This window comes from Dermochelys coriacea, chromosome 11 (assembly GCF_009764565.3).
Source record: "Dermochelys coriacea isolate rDerCor1 chromosome 11, rDerCor1.pri.v4, whole genome shotgun sequence".
NCBI classification, from domain to species: Eukaryota; Metazoa; Chordata; order Testudines; family Dermochelyidae; genus Dermochelys; species Dermochelys coriacea.
Window position 1 is genome coordinate 18,195,002 of NC_050078.2, and position 12,888 is coordinate 18,207,889.

Sequence of the window (12,888 nt, forward strand, 5' to 3'; positions counted from 1 at the left end):
GTTGGCCATGAGAGCTGTGGGGGCGGTGCTTGCAGAGAGGGGCAGCATGCTAGCCACATACTCTCTACCCCCCTCCCCAGGGGCCGCAGGGGCACTTTGCCCCTTCCAGGAGCGGTGTGGGGCCGGGTTAGGCAGGGAGCCTGCCTTAGCCTCGCTGCACCCACTGACCAGGAGCTGCTGGAAGTAACAGCTGCCTGGCGGAAGCGAGCACCCCAGCCCTGAGCGGCCTCCCGGAGCCAGCACCCATGCCCCCCCTCCACCCCAAATCCCCTCCTGAACCCCAAACCCCAGCCCTGATCCCCTCCCAGAGCCAGAATCCTGTACTCCCTCATGCACTCCAGCCTGGAGCCCCACCCTGCACCCAAACTCCCTCCCAGAGCCTGCACCCTGCACCTCCCCATTGTCAAAACTTTTCACTGCCATGTGGAGCTACATACCTCAGTGACAAGCGTGGATTCAGCCTGCCTTTTCATTGCAGCATGTAGCTACATGTGCAGTGCCTGTACCTGTCTACACGCTACCATGAGCGTAGACATAACCCTACATTCAGCTGTTCCATGAAAGCTACAACTTGAATCAACATTTCTCATCCTCGTGCAAAATGCTGATTGGAAGCCTAAAGGGTTTGTCGCATCCTTTTGTCTCCTAATTTTACCGTGTAACGTTTATATTGTGTTGTGTGATGCATTGTTGAGATGAAAATAAAAACTGAGGTCTCATGGCACTTTTCCACAAGAAGGGGCATTAGTTCTTGTGATCCTAGCCAAACTCCAGTTTAAGTAATTAGATTCTGCACCCCTAGATTTGGTTTCAGTTTGATGCAGCATTCCTCTGCACTACCTGTGCTAGACAGCGGAGTAACGTTGCTGCATATTGTTAAACAGAGTTCATGTTCCATCTGACAAGTCTGTTCATTGGTGGGTAAAGTGATCCCTATTTATATAATTGCTTATGGGCCTTTATGGAAAAAGACCAATGTGACTAAATACACATACTATTGATACGGATTATTTTGTCTTTTCTGTGTATCTTTTAAAAATTATTTAAAATCCTTCTCTTGTCCTATAAGTGTCTAGTGCGCATATGACACTATATGAATAATACCAATTGTTAAAATCAATAAAGTGAAATGCATTACACAAGAAAGATACTCTTATGTACGCATGCTCCTGTCCTTTCATAGGCTACAGAATATTTTTAAAGCTACCACCCACCTTGTTCTTGAAATAACTTCAGATTTGGCACTTCATTAAAAAGATTGATGATACAGCTTAAAATGCAGCATGGTAAGTAAGTTGAAGTTATTCTGGCAAATCTTTCTGGCATTGGAAACTTACAGGACTTAAACAATTTCTCCAGTGCCTTCTAATATGAGAACTAAGCCAGTTAGTCAGGATGTAAATTGTGTGGCCAAACCCCCTGCAATATAAACGCGTATCAGTTTTTTGCACTGTTTATTGTATACTGTGTATAACGTTCAGTTTTCTACTGGATAATGACAGAGCAGAACAAATATTTGTCAAATACATTATTAGAACTTTGCCAGAATTCATCAAATATGCTTGTCAAATAGTATTTGATGTACTATAGAGCTTGAATAATGCAAAAAAGTATTGTTGAAAAATGACATTGAAGTTCTTCCAATAATTTATTAGTTGAATCCTATTCTAGCAACTATACGTATTGCATGGTTTTGGGCTTTCACTTCCTGGCTTCACTCCACATTTTCTTTTCTCCTAGACTAGATCGTGGTGCATGTTTTCAGGAATTGTCTTCAATGTTGATTTCTTTTCTCATCACCACTCTCTTCTACTACTACTACTACGGTAGCATCTCTCCGAATGGTTCCTTATTGAGGTAGGTGTACATACACCTAGTATGAAACAGTCCCTGCCCCCAAAGAGTTTACAGTCAAAATAGACAAGACAGACAAATATTGGGAGAAAATAAGTGTTGTTCTGCCCCTAAAAATTAGGGATTGAGGCACAAGGTCTTGATGGCCTGAGGTCACACGGAAAGTCTGTGGCAGACCTCCGTATCAAATCCAGATCTCCTGAGTTCTAGATAGATTCTTCCTTTCTACCTCGCCCTCTGAAATTTCTTAGTTTTTCCCCTACTTCTCTTCAAACTTCTCTCCTCCCTGTTTCTTATGCCTGCCCGGTGTTCATACAGCCATCCACTCATGTTTATCCATGAATCTATATAGAACTTGGAAAGTTTACCTGTTAGCCAGAGAATTAAACCTACTGTCCTCAGATAAGAACGAAAATGGGCCCTGCCACTAAGCGAAAGCACAGTTAAGAGGTCATCAACTCCCTTCCCCCCTTCCCCCCCACTTTCCACACCTACTCACACCCCCTCCGGTGTTGGGAAATGAGAGGGTGCTGAGATTCCTGTCAAGGAGCTGCCTTGGATCCTGGGCACGGTTTACATTTCTTATATCTACAGCTAGTAGCTATCTGATAAATTTGAAGCCATGCACAGACATCCCTCAATGTTCTGGAATGAATAAAGAGCATAAGACCATAACACATAAGAGCTGCTATACTTGGTAAGACCATGGCCCATCATTCCTAGCATCCTGCCTCCGACAGAGGCCCATATCAGAGCTTATGGGGGAATGTAAAGAACAGAGCAGTTAGGGATTGATTCACCCCCAACTTCCACTCCTAGCTTCTGGGAGAGGCTTAGGGTCATCCCAAGCATGAGGTTGCATCCCTGATCATCTTGGTTAATAGCCACTGATGGACCTATCCTCCATGAACTTATCCAGTTCTTTTTTGAATGCAGTTATTATGACAGCGTTCCCCAGATGCAACCTGAACTGTGGGACTACTGAGCCCTCTGTCCCACCAACCTGTGGTACCCTCTCATACTGTGATGCTGTGACAAGCTACAAACCTCTGTCAGGTATTGCACTTACACAGATATCCACAGGAAGGGACACATCCAACTTAGTTACATGAATGCTTCTTCCAGCCACTCATGAACAAACCATAGGGAAGCTTCAGCCAATTCCCCTCAGCTCCCCAGCCTTGCACCCCCAGAATATACCATCTTGCCCTGGTCAAGAAGCTTGAGTAGTGCAAGTTCATTACCCAGTCTGCCCTCTCTTGATGTGGAGCGGACACACATAGCCTTTGGAAGCTGATCTGAGATTTTCCATGCAATTCAACCAAAATGCACTGTTTTAGGTAAAATATAAAAGATTTATTAATTACAGAAAAATTTAAGTGATTATAAGTAGTAAGTGTAGAGATCAAAGTTGCAGAGTCCTGTGGCACCTTATAGACTAACAGACATATAAGCTTTCGTGGGTGAATACCCACTTTGTTGGATGCAAGATCAAAGTTGGTTACCTAAAAAATAAAAGGAAGTTTCACAATCTGAGTTCTATAAACTAAACAGGATTTGAATCAAGCAGTGTCTCACCCTGATAGATAGTACAAACAAGTCACAGATCTTCAGTACACAATCTGGAACTCTCCTCCAGCCTGGGGCCACTTCCCCAGTTCAAAGTCTTTTGTCCTTCAGATGTGTTTCTAGGTGTTGAGTTCTGGGGGGAGTTCTGATGATGTCCCTTTCCTCTCTTGTATAGTTTCTTACAGCTTGCTGGAAAGATTTTTGCTTGTGACTTGGGGGTCCACTCCTATTGGTCAAGTAGTCTCCCCTATATATACACTCTCTCCAAGAAGGCTCCATTGTATTCCATTCCTGGGATAGTGGATTCTCTTTAATGGGCCATCAGCACGTCTGGCTATTCCATGGTTGTACCCGAAAGGCTTGATTTTGGGTGTTTCCAGCCTCACGACATATTTTAGTAATACACACAGCAAAACTTCATAACTTCACATACTATGATAGCTCATACCATCCAACAGGATATTAATGTTCAACAGATCAAGACTTTAAATGATACCTCACAAGGCATACTTTGTACAAAACATATAATTATATTTCAGTGGTGAATATGGGGGTTTTGAGGTACAGAGAACCACAGTTTTACTTTTGGCCATCATAACATCCCATGGCAATGAGTTCCACAGGTTAGTTGTATGTTGTGTGGAAAAAAAAAAGTATTTCCTCTTGTTTCTACTCAACCTGTTGCCTATTAATTTAATTAGGTGACCCCTGGTTTTGGTATTGTGGAAAGATTAATAATGCTTCTCTATCCACTTTTTCCACACCATTCATGATTTTATAGATCTCTATCATATCCCCACTTAGTCACTTCTTTTCTAAGCCTAACAACCCTACTCTTTTTAGACTCCCCTTGTATGGAAGCCATTTCAGACCCTTGATTATCTTTGTGGCCTTCTTCTTAACCTTTTTCAGTTCCACTATACCTTTTTTGAGATGAGGTGACCAGAATTAGATACAGTATTCAAGGTGAAGGCACATAATTGATTTATATAGTGGTACTGTGATTTCCCCCCCCCCCCCCATTTTCTATTGCTTTCCTATTTGATCCTAACATACTGTTAGCGTAATTATTGGTTAAAAATGCTAAGGGAATGTCACTACCTCTTGGGGGGGTCTCTTGAGGGGCCTCAGCTTCTTCTGACTGAAAAATCCCTCTGTAGTTTGCTCTTAGGACAGTTCTTGGATCCTCACCTTCAATTAAGCCTGTCAGCCCTTTGCTTTTTGGGCTTGCTGCCGTCTCTTTGTCTCCTAGCTGTTTTCTTGGAGGTAGCCTGGTGCAGGGCTGTTACCACATTGTTATCCCAGGTCTTTCTGCCTCCCTTTCCTTCTCTGCACACTCCCCTTTATAGCAGGCTCTGTTTCCTTTATTGGTTGCAGCTATGGGTGCCTGCTTCCATAACTGACAGCTCTGGCAACTGCATGGGGTTGTGATCAAGCTGTTTGCTTGTAAACAGGAGAGAGACTTCTCCCCCTTCTGCCTGTGTTCAGCATGGGGTTTGTAGATCCCATTACAGAGCGTAATTAACATTTATTGGGAACAAGCTACATAGACATGAGCTGTGCTAACTTTTTAAATTCTAACAATGCACCTGACTTAACCAGTGGCTTCTCATTTACTCAACTGCTCCTGCTATTCTAGTCCTGAACCTTTCTTGAAAGGATACTTTGCAGTGCTTGATCCAATATCCATACAGTGGTGAAAGCGTGATGTGAATTTGTATGTACTTGGTACTAGGCCACCAAATTCAGTTGCACTTGTGACTCTCAAAGGATTTTATATAGCTGTCCTAAGAGGACTATCTAGTGCAGAAAAAACACTTTCACCAATAACACAGATATTTTGCGAGATGGTGGGGATTCCTTCCAGTTTTTGTCATGTATCTGCAATAGCTTTTTCAGAAGCCAAAGACTCAATATGTTAATTAGGCAGAGACTAAAACTTGTAAGCAATGCTATTTATCAGAACAGATGATCCAAACATGCGAGAAAGTACGAGCTCACCATCTGTGCAGATGTTGGCAGTTGGGGTAGAAACGTTAACTTAAATCCCACAAAGAAAAGGAGTACTTGTGGCACTAACAAATCAGTCTCTATGGTGCCACAAGTACTCCTTTTCTTTTTGTGAATACAGACTAACACGGCTGCTACTTTAAATCTCTCAAACTATTTAATTGAAGGTCAGATGTTTCTGAAGCTTGAATGAGATTAAAACTGTTAAGTCACACGATTAAAAGAACTTTGATGCTTCATATATGGTATAATATTATATAGCTATATATGGCACACGGTAGAAATGGATTCTGAAAGCACGTTACAGGCTTAACTAAGGCCCAAATTATATGCAAGGATCACTTTCACCCGCCACTGAAATGCATCCAGATTTGGATAAAACATGGCACCTGTTTAGTGGTACACAGCAACACTTCACAGTGGCTTAAGACAAAAAGGAAGGAATATAATTTCAATTTGAAACGGGAGGGAGGATTTAGGTGGGTAAATTACATCATACCTTAGTTGGAGTTTTGGTCAGGATACCAGTGTAAACAGTCCTATGGTTGAGACTAGTGCTGTGGAACTTCAGTGACCAGAAGTCTTCAGGATCTTAGTTTTACTTGTGGTGTGAAAGAATCAAGGCTAATTTTCCTCCAGGAGGTCTTCAGTTCACCACTGTCAATCTCATCTATGACTGATATGTTTCTCACCCTGTTTCTTTGCTAGATGACCTCAACTTGATTCTGAGAAATGACTTGCAAACATGTCCTCTGTTATCTGTAGAGTACTTTTGCCCCAGGTTTAGGGGCTAGAATGTTGAGCAAGTTTCTGCCTGGTGAGACTAGAAGAGGAGAATTAAAATAATTCTATTGGGTTTACACCTTTGTCAGATTTCTCTCAGAGCTATCTAACTAATTAATCCTAAAGCTAGGGGCAAATATGCTCCACTGTAGTTAAATTTATTTCTGGCTATTGATTGAAGTCCCTGTTGAGTGTTGTCTTTCTCTACATCTTTGTATTTCTTTTGCACAGAGAAGGCCTTCTTGGCAAGTAAGGAAAAATTAGAGCAACATTTATTCATTTTAGAACCATTCATGAAGTTTCATTACACAATGCTTTTGATAGCTGTTCAATTCTATTCACAAGATCAACTCAGGTTATTCTCCTTAGGCTTGCTTTTATAGATCTAAAGAGATTAGTTTGTTTAGGTTTAGGTTTTATTAGAGTAACTTAATTTAACCTTGCTAGGAAATGGAAGCAAACTTCCAAAGCAACTTATTGTCCATTGAATTTCCTTTTGTATTCAAGAGGACTTTTTGATGTTGGGCTACCAGAGGACCAGTTTGCAGTTGGTCACATCCACATTTAGGGCTGTGGCTGTTCCTTTAACTCTAGGATGCTTGAGCTCTAGAAAAATTAGTACCCATGTTACAGCAACAGTAGCTAATCTACTAGTATAGGCAGGAACAGGCATCGCTGTGTCATAACTTGCTGAGAGGTTTTTATGACACTGTAATAAAAACCCTTTAACATGTATATTCTTGCTACTACTACTGCAACTGCACATTGTTGGCAGCTGCTGTATCATGGGTACGAAGTTTTCTAGTATAGACAAAGCCCTAGAGGAGATGGGTAATGTCTGCCAAAGGGAAGTTTTAGGTGACTTCCTGCTGCTGCGGTTTGTTGATATCTGGACTTTCTATTCAGTTTGCATCTCACACATGGATACTTTACTGTGCTTTTTTTCTTAATAATGGTCCTCAATGTGGTCCTTTAGGGCTGTCTGCTAATAATGCTACAAGAAAGCTTCTGAAAGGGACATTTCTCTCTTCTCTCCCCCTCCTACTATGTACTAACAAAAACAAAACAAAAAACAACCCTAAACTATTCTAGAATTAGAGTATTTAGGGCTTTCAATTACAGTAGCTAAGAGCTTTTCAAACATTAATTAAGCTTCACAATACCCTTATGGAGGTAGGCAAGAGAAATGTCATCCACTTTACCCAGTGCTGAAATGCATCCACTTCTGCTTGTTGCTGGGAAACCACCTGGTTTGGGGGAAATGCTCTTTTAGTTGTTGATACTGCCTTAGGGATGGCTTGTGTCCTCTTCCTAGGAGAGAATGGCTGCTCTGCTCTCAAAAGTAAATATACCAGAGAGATCCAGCATGCTCATTCTTCGTGAAACTTAAAGGGACCATTTCTGCTTTTAACAAGCACCAGCTGTGTCCCGCTGAGTACCAATGATTCTGACCCACCCCAGCTTGTTAGATCATTTTAGCTGAATGTGTTCGGGGAAATTTTTAACACATGTGAATGTGGTGCAGACTGAAAAATAAATGCAAATATGTGGTAAGACAAATCTAATCTCATTTATAGTTAAGACTATTTAAAGCGGGTCATCTGTGTTGAGCAAGAAAAGTGTGCCCTCATTTCCTGGCAGTGATGGGATTTTTTTTTTTTAAATCACTCATACTGAAGGAACTCTATCTCTAGAAAGAGGAGTATGCAATGAAGCTAAATATATCACATGTTCATTTTATTTGTCTCAGGATGCTTTAGTTGTAATCACTTGTCTGAGATTAGTTTTTAGAAATTGTTTGAATGTTTTTGCATGTGATATGTTCTGTTTTCACATATTTAACATTAAATTGTTAATCATGATTTAATAATAGCAGTATATAAAATGCTTTTCATTTTTATAGCACTTTGTGAGCATTAATTAATCTACTCAATAATAAGAAAATTGTCTTAATTGTTCTATGAGCAGATAAAATTTCAGTAGTTACTTAGTCTCTTGCTGGGATTGAAGACTTCTATTTCCTGTATCTCCATATAATACGTAGAGAAGTGCAATATACTTAAAATTTCCTCTGCTTTAAAAACATAACTGTTTTGTTTTGCTTGTTTTTAAAGGAGGTGGGGAGATGGATTTCAATATGTGGCTTATGATTTTGGGTGCCTCAGATTTTGAGTCCCTTATCTGAAACACCTTAACAAGGCCTGACTTTCAGAGGGTGGGGTGATTAATACTTTATGAAAATTGGTCTCCTCCAAGGTGTCTCACATAGTGCACCTCGAATATCTAGTCACTCCTGAAAATCTTGGCACATGGGGTGTTGGGTGGTATAAGGGAGAGGACTGAAATATTTTTTCCCTTTGCATTTTTTAACAAGAAGCCATATTATGGTGACAAGAAGTCAATATTGCAAACAGTTTCAGTTTGAACACTGATCCTTTTGAAATCAGTTTAACTTCTGGGCTCTGGTAGTATTGGCACAGGCTCCTGTCAACAATGGAATTTATACCCGAAGATCCAACGTGTAAGTTCAAGAAGTTGGGATAACTGACTTTGGCTTTGCATTCAGTAACTGAATCCTATTAATCCAGCTTCTTACTCATTCTGCAATTACGCCTTTACAGGAGTACACAGTAGAAACTTGCTAATTCACAGTGAAAGGTCCAGTACAAATTGGCAGATAAGCAGGTAATCTTTATAAGATTTATGCGTACCAAAACAGACATTTACTCAGGTTTTATGCAGGGATTTAGATTGGGCTCTTAACGGTTAATTGTGTAGTATAAGTGTGTGGTGTAGGTGTGTTAATTCCTGTCACATTTAGAAATTTAAAACACACATGGTGGTTATCCATATGATGAATTTATCATGACCCTTACCCATCTAACCTATATTCAGTCCACTAATTAATTTCTACCAAGATTCTTTCCAATGCTTCAAATTTCTGAGTGGCTTTCAAAAAGTTGCCATTTTAGAAAATTAAAATGTTTTTCCTTACCTTCAAAATGTAGACCTCCCCACTGCCCTTCCCCCCAAGTACTCTTAAATAAAATAATCTGCCTTAACAGGATATCATAAATCACCCAATCTAGAAATGGGAACAGTTTAGAATTGGGCACCTTCCCATTTCAAGTAGTACAAAGCATTTCCTTCTAGCCCTGGCTGATTGAGAGATTGGACCTTAACATTGACTTCTGAAAAAACTTTTCGATAATTTTAACATTTATTAGTTACTTTTCCTCTCCTCTAAGGACACTACAGATGACTCTGTCATTTGGCTTTTCATGCAGGAGGATAAGAAAAATAGTCTTGATAAATTATAGAACTCTAACTCTTCTAAAATGCCTTGGTGACCTTGGGACTTCATGGTCCCAACTAGCAGAAGGCTGCATAGAGTTTTACAGGGATCCCCCGAGTTGGATATATGCATAATTTTTCCACTAAAGGGTAGCCTGTGAGTGTCTGAGGGCCAGTAGCCCACTGGTGGTTGTTATCATTGCAAAATGCATATATAAATATTTAAGGAGCTGTGTTTATTCTGAAAATTATGTTCGTAAGGCAGGTAACCAGGATGTGACATGTCTTGGACAAGTTTCTTCCAGGCAGAGGGTAACATACTTATCTCCCTGTCTGGTTATTGTACATCTCACAACATAGACCTGTTTGCATACTGATCCAGATGCTGATTCAGATTGCAAAATCTACAAGACAGGAGTATACAGGAAAAACCATAGGCAGGAGGTGACCTGTTTATGAATGACAATGGATTCTTCTGCTATGTGTGGGGGTGCAAACAGAAAAATCTAGACCCTTCACAGGGAAGTCAAGCTGACAGCATGACTTGTCTCATGAATGGAAGATCACAGCCAACCCTTGCTGGAAGGACTTGGGGTGCACGTTGCTCTATAAGACATAAAAGTATCTAGTTAAGTAAATCTAAGTTCTAGAATGGGTGCTATGATTTTATTTTGTATGTAAAATTTGTTTCCAATACTACTACTTGCTGTCACTTAAATCTCTGTACCTTGTTGTATACACTTTTTCTTGTTTCACTGTACAGTAGAACCTCATTACACCTTGGGAATGGAGGTCGTTCAAAACTCTGAAATGTTCGTAACTCTGAACAAAACATGGTTGTTCTTTCAAAAGTTTACAACTGAACATTGGCTTAATACAGCTTTGAAATTTTACTGTGCAGAAGAAAAATGCTGCTTTCCCTTTATTTTTTAGTAGTTTAGGGTTAACACAGTACTTAGGGGTTCTCATGATTCATTGCACCGCGACCCTGTTCTAATAACAATTTCTACATGATCCGGGGAACGGGGGGGTCTGAGCCCCACCACTCCAGCTGTGGGTGGAGCTCAGGCTTCAGCCCTGGGTCCCAGCAAGTCTAATGCTGGCCTTAGCGATCACATTTAAAATGGGGTTGTGACCAACTTTGGGGTCCCAACCCACTGTTTGAGAACTGCTGCAGTATTGTATTGTATTTGTTCTTTTTTTTTTTTTTTAAATAGTCTCTGCTGCTGCCTGATTGCATACTTTCAGTTCTAAATGAGGTGTGTGGTTGTCTGGTTAGTTGCTAACTTTGGTGTTCGTAACTCTGACATTCTTCTGTATGCATGATGAAGTTATGTATGTTGGAAGTGTAAGCAGTAAGCTAAGATGTACTGCTTGTTTGGAAGCAGCAAATCTGTGAATACTGCAAGTGTCTAGTGGAGCAGGGAGATGCTTGTAGGGCTCAGGGGTTGGAGTATGTCTATTGCTAACCTGGATGAGAGTGAGTGGGCCCTGTGTAGGATTTAGAGGGGAGGGATTGTGTTGCCTGTGGCCAGTGGAGTTGAGGAGCTGACCTGTGGCAGGCCCAGACAAGGCTCCCTTGTGCTAGGGCAGGTGGTAGCAAGGTACCTCACAAGCCTGAATGCCCTCTGGGAAGTGCCACAGGTTTTTATCTTTGTAAAATGTGGTGTAAGCAAAATATATATTCTGGTGTGGTATGATATAAATGTTTTATTGCCATGAGCTTGGGAGGCCTGCAGAAGGTCTTGTGAGTAATGTGCATTCCCTACACTCTTTCCAATGAAATCTTTATTGTATGCCTTCTTGTGTTTCTCCATGTCTTGTGTATTCAGTGTGAGTCTTCAAAACAGTGGTTAGAAATACCTGTCACTGTTTCATTATAGTCGTAACTGTAATTGGTCTCTTAGAGGAGCTGCCGTTCCATTGATACTTCACAGCAGTAACTCTAGTCAAATAGGACAAAGGGAATACAGCTCCTTATTGAACACAGTTGAAATAAGGCAGTATGTGTTTGTTTTATTTATATATAAATTCCAATCAATAACATCTCATCCTGAGATGGGCAAATAGCAATCCACAGAGCCATACAGTACGTAGTCATGTCACCGTCCATTCACAGTTTGTCAAACCCTTAGCAGTAACTAAAAGTTAGAAGATTGCTGGAAGTCATATTTCAGCTTGGAGCTCTGGGTAGTATTTTTTTCTTTTTCTTTTTTTTTTTTTTTATAAAATAAAAATCTTAAACAATTTTAATTTAAGAAAATTGACTAGCTGGTCTAAAATATTTTAACTTGGTTCTTTATAATTAAAATTAGTGTTCAAGTGTTAATAGTCCTCATTGCTGACGCATGCAATTTCTACCATCCAACAAGTAAACCCTTTTAGATGCATTTTGTGTTGTCCATTTCCAATGACACTCACATTTAAGTTATTTCGTTAAATTCAAATTACAAAATTGCTTTTATTGAATCTTCTCCCAATATAAGGGCTTGAGTAGACTGGCAGTTTACAGCGCTGCAACTTTCTCACTCAGGAGTGTGAAAAAGCACCCCCCTGAGCGCAGCAAGTTTCAGCACTGTAAAGCGCCAGTGTAAACAGGTGCCCCAGCACTGGGAGCCAGGCCTCTCGTGGAGGTGACTTTTTCAGAGCACTGGGAGAGCTCTCTCCCAGCGCTGTGCCGCGACACAAGCCACGTTAACACAAGCCACATTAAAGCTCTGCCGCGCCAGTGCTTTTAGCGTTGTCATGTAGACTAGCCCTCAGGCAGAGACAGCCTGGCAACTTTGGAATGGAGGGCGCACAATATATCGGATCTGAATTAATGTTGAGTTTAAAACACTTCTGATCTGTGTTTCTCAGATATTGAAAACTGATATAACATGCAATGAAAGTGAGCAATGTGGGGATCTGTAAACATATTAATGCCACAGTTTTTTTTGCTGGTTGGCTTCTTTATTTTTTTAGGGTGGGGTATTGTTGGGAGGGGATCAGACAAAGGAAACGAGGGCATTAAAGGGAGGAGGTAAGGAAAAAAGGAGAGAACATGGAAACAGGTTGAGTGTTGTCCAGGTTGAATAGACTGAGGGAGGGACAGGAGGCAGCTGGAGTGAACACAGTTCTGGGTCCCAGGAGGTGTTGCAGAGGTGGAAAAGGAGGGGATAACCCTGGCTACTTTGCTGCTCTCTCTGCTATGGCTGTACCTCCTTCAGCTGCTTGTCTGCCTCTCCTAGTACTTGGCACATGTTCTCAAGATGGAGGTGGTAAATATGTTCTTTAGGGAGCAAGTTCTTTAGCATCAAGATTTTCAGCTATTTCTTCACAATGTTTAAAAAGATCCTTCCAATTTGTGAAAAGTCTTCCCTGTTAATAGAGTTGGCT

General features: G+C 40.8%; 1 protein-coding gene across 4 annotated transcripts in view; it reads left to right on the forward strand.

The window, feature by feature from the left end:
- Positions 1-12,888, forward strand: part of MGAT5 (alpha-1,6-mannosylglycoprotein 6-beta-N-acetylglucosaminyltransferase) — a 251,743-nt gene that overhangs the window by 17,310 nt on the left and 221,545 nt on the right. Inside the window, exons 3-4 of one of the 4 annotated variants that reach the window (XM_043505032.1) lie at positions 1,184-1,286; positions 1,741-1,857. The exons of the other annotated variants lie outside the window; for them this stretch is intronic. The gene's annotated coding sequence lies outside the window, so the exon portion shown is untranslated. The remainder of the gene's footprint in view (positions 1-1,183; positions 1,287-1,740; positions 1,858-12,888) is intronic. 4 annotated transcript variants of the gene reach the window in all.